Here is a 4,445-nt window from a genome sequence, read left to right on the forward strand (position 1 = left end):
AGCCCGGCCAGGCGGCGCGAGGTCACAGGTGGGCGGTTGGCGGCGGCTAGCAGTTGGGCGGGCTGCTTTGGATGCTGCTCCCCAGCTGGGGTCCTCCACACAGTGTAGCAGGTGAGCAGGCCGGGGCTGCCTTCGGGGCAGAGGTCCCGGAGGCGGCGCGAGGGGGGGGGGGGGCGGGCAGCGGTCCATGAGGCGGGGCCGGCGCCGGTGGGGCCTGGCGGCGGCTAGGGGCCAGACGGCCGTGGGCCAGGCGGCGGCGGGGGGCCGGGGCCGGGCGGCGGGGGGGCGGGGCCGGGCGGGTGTGGGGGCCGGCGAGCCCGGCCAGGCGGCGCGAGGTCACAGGTGGGCGGTTGGCGGCGGCTAGCAGTTGGGCGGGCTGCTTTGGATGCTGCTCCCCAGCTGGGGTCCTCCACACAGTGTAGCAGGTGAGCAGGCCGGGGCTGCCTTCGGGGCAGAGGTCCCGGAGGCGGCGCGGCGGGGGGGGGGGGGGGGGGGGCGCAGGCGGCGGGGTGCGCTGCCATCAGGGCGGCGGTCCACGAGGCGGGGCCTGGCGGCAGCTTGGGGCCTGTCGGTGGCTTGGGGCCAGGCGGCGGGGGGCCCAGCAGCGGCGTGGCCCGGGCGGCGGGGGGGGGGGGGGGGGGGCGGTGCCGTCGGGGCGTCAGTCCGGGAGGCGGGGCCTGGCGGCGGCTTGGGGCCTGGCGGCGGCTTGGGGCCTGGCGGCGACGGGCCGGCGGCGGAGGCAGGGGGCCGAGCTGCGGGGGGGCGGGGGCCGGGCGGCGGAGGGACCGGTGGCGGCGGGGGGCGGGGCGGCGCGGCAGGGGGCGGGGCGGGGGGCGCTGCCTTCGGAGCGGGGCTCCGGGAGGCTGGGCCGGGCGGCGGTGGGGGGGCGGATATTTATATACAGTATATTAAGAGATTTAGTTTTATTCTTATACTAAGAATTTCCTGTTTTTTCCTGTCAGATGTTTTTGATTTATGTGTGAAAAAATTCAAAAAAGACAGTTTTAAAATGTGTAATGTTAAATTACTGATCTTCAGTATTTTCTGATTATAAGTGTTGCATTTGTACTTAAAAAAACTCCATAAATGAATATTTTCAAGCACACATTTGTCTTGAAAATATTCATGTATCAAATTTGTGCATGTCATTTGGGTTGTATAAATGTAGAAGCATATTAAGCATATACTGGTAATGTGACATATATTTTAAATATGTAGAAATTATATTCTTTTTCTGTTTTCCACAATTTCAGAGCCACTTCTATAGATATTGAAGAAACCAACAGAATGGTATACTTAAATGTGTCGTGTACTAATGGCATTGATTTAGCTGTGAGTGTGCAGTGGGAGACGATATCTGAAACAGCCCTTGGCATGAGTATGTTTAGTTTTTTATGAGAAAAAAATGCTGTAACTCAGAAATGTTGCATGTATAAGATTTACATTATTTCCATGAATTATAATTTATGGGTTTATTAAAAATGGGAAACAGATATTTAATTTTATTACTATATCCAAGAATATTTGAGTGCCTAGGAATGTTACTGAGCTCATGGAGCTTAGAATTTAAAGTGTACCAAAATAATAAGTAAAAATCAATGTGGAGGAATCAATTATGCAAAGAACTGGGTTGGAGGAACCTGGGAGACACGAGGGGGAAGCTTTAGAGGCAGGAAACTCAGGCATAAAAGGACATGTCATAATTGAAGAACCTCAGTGAATAGGGAGTACAGAAATAGGGGAGATGCAGAGATCATTGAAGAACTTGAGAAATATTTTATGGATGTCAATCTTTTATCCCAGAGTTAATGGAAAACCTTTGAGTGGTTTAGGCATGGGGAAGATGGTATGGTATGATCATGTTTGCATTTTTAAGTGTTATTCATAGGACCGTGTAAAGAATTGGTTGGTATAGCAGAGAAGAGAGGATGCATGGAGATGAGCAAAAGGGCAACAGATGATGGAAGTTTAGAGCAGGTGATGAACTGGGTGCAAGGGTGAGGGTGAGACCCAGATGACTCCTAGCTTGTGTGGTAGGATAGAGTGTCTTGCCACTGACTAAGAGATGTGTGAAAGAAGGCTAGGTGTTGTTTTGGTGAGGGAATTAAAATAAATCTGTTTTAGCACATTTTAAGTTTGAGTTCCTTTTGAGAAGGCGTTTATACTCAAAGGAAGGTCTCTGCTGCAAGATAGACTTAGGGATCTGACATGTGTTACTGTTTTTAAAGTCATGGACATTGATTTAACAATCTGAGAAGAGGAGCTCTAGACAGAGAAGGGAAGAAGACCCAGCCTGAAAATTGAAAAGCATCAGATTGAATGGCTAGGGATAGCAGAGTGATCTCACGAAGGGGATTTGGAGACCTGGTGAGAAATACAGGAGAAAACAGTAGATTGCAGATACTAGAAGAGTGTGTTAAAGGGTGGGAGACGGGCTGGGGCTATTGCTCAATGTCAGAGTGCTTGCCTAGCATGCCCAGGGTCCTGAGTCCAAACCCCAGTGCTGGAAAAAAGAAAAGAAAGAAATAAAACATGTTTTAGCATATTTCCCTTTAAAATTACAGTTAGCAAGTATTTATATTTAAATAGACCTTGGGAAAGTTCATATGGCTATAGAGTGAAGTATTAGTACTCCTTTTGTTATCCATAATTGTTATTTTAAGTTACTATTTTTAAGTTTTCTAGCCTCTTTCTCTCTCTCTCTCTCTGTCCCTGTCTCTCTCTCTGTCCCTGTCTCTCTCTCTCTCTCTCTCTCTCTCTCTCTCTCTCTCTCTCTCTCTCTCTCTCTCACACACACACACACACACACACACACACACACACACACACACCATGGGGAATTCATTTGTATTGAAGTCATTAGTCTCAATGTTTAAATAACAAATTAGAGCAGATAAGTTTGAGAAGGAATTATGCACTGGTAAATAATGATTTATGTTTTTTAGGGGGAATGGATGTTGTCTTTTCCATATTTCAAAGTTTTTTTGGACAAGCCAGTTTCTGGCTGGTGTTTCTTTACTTTGGAAGATTCAGTATATGGTATAATGTTAAGAAAATCATCATTTACTATTTACCGATGGCAAGGGATTTTTATTCCAGTAAAGGTAAACATTGCTTATTTTTTTCCACAGTGCACAAAATAATATATACAAGTAAATGTGAGATACATTATGAGTTAACTGTTTTTTGTAATTCTCATTTTCTAGGATTTAATGATACAAAATCCTAAAACTTGTGAGGCCTTTAATATTGGTCTTTCCCCCTACTTTGTAATTACTCATAAAGAAAGAAATGAAGAGAAGTCTTCTGTTAACAGTGTGTATACCTTCACATCTGGATTCCAGTTATTCCTGGTAAAAACAAAATCTTCATTTTATATTGCTTTACCTAAAAGAAATTCAGATTTGTAAGACTGATCTAAATGGATGACAATGTATATTCTATGTTAATGAGTAACAGAACTTTTTGCAAGTTGATACAAATTGTAGCATGTATCTTAAACGGGGGCTATTTTTGTTGGCTTGAAATGATGTATGCTTATGATATATGCATACCTAGTGATCAGAATAGTTTTAAACATCGAGTCTTAAACATCAAATACTAACTCATTAGTATAATATTTAGTGCCTTTCTGAGTTAAACTCTTTAAATTTTTATTCCCACTTTTCTGTCTTCCTTGCAGGTGCAAACAATCATTATTTCTGAGAGTTCCCAAGTAAGATATTTTACTTCAGACAGTCAAGATTATTTAATTGTTGCAAGTCAAAGAGAGGATTCCGAATTAACTCAGGTTTGAATCTTTGAAAATGAAGATCTCCCCAACTTTTAAAAAAATACTGTAATTGAAAGTTATGAGGTAGGGTCTAGAGATTTGGTATAAAAGAAAACCATAGTTTGTGGTAAAGTAGTAAAGGAGAATATGAATATTTATTGGTCCCAATTAACTTTTAAACAACAGTTATGAATATTATATGTTCTTCAAGAGCCAAAGCAAATGTAATCATAAACATGAACATTTAATAAGAATTTAATTGAGTTGGAAAACATTATGGAGGAAAATCACACAGCTAGATAGATGGTATCACTAAAAATTCATGATTAACATTACCAATTGGGCACTCAGCATCACCCCAGAAATTTCACATTTTTCTAGCACACTACATCTTATAATCTCCTTAATGCTTAATTGATAATTTTTGTCTCTGGTGCTTCTGTACATGCTTCTTATCGCCTCATTTTCAACTAATGACCTCAGTGAAATGAAAGTCACTAGAGGGCGATTACTTATTTTCCCAACACCAAATTCAAAATTCCACTTAAAAGCCAGTGTTGCCCCTCCCTCCTGCTGCAGCGGAGGAGTGTCCTTCTGGAGAAGCCCTTCCTTTCACATGGCTGCCCCTCAGCCTTCATAAGGTTTAGTTATTCCCTCCATAGCTGGCATTTCT

The 4,445-nt window shown here is 44.3% G+C and overlaps 1 long non-coding RNA gene across 1 annotated transcript; it reads left to right on the top strand.

Annotated features, from left to right (window-relative positions):
- The first annotated feature begins 337 nt into the window (after positions 1–337).
- Positions 338–4,224, top strand: LOC144251617 (uncharacterized). The gene is made up of 5 exons (XR_013342700.1): positions 338–425; positions 1,254–1,378; positions 2,946–3,104; positions 3,207–3,353; positions 3,683–4,224. It is a non-coding gene; the product is annotated as an uncharacterized LOC144251617 (long non-coding RNA).
- Positions 4,225–4,445: the final 221 nt, after the last annotated feature.

Source organism: Urocitellus parryii, unplaced genomic scaffold, assembly GCF_045843805.1.
Source record: "Urocitellus parryii isolate mUroPar1 unplaced genomic scaffold, mUroPar1.hap1 Scaffold_125, whole genome shotgun sequence".
Lineage (NCBI taxonomy): Eukaryota > Metazoa > Chordata > Mammalia > Rodentia > Sciuridae > Urocitellus > Urocitellus parryii.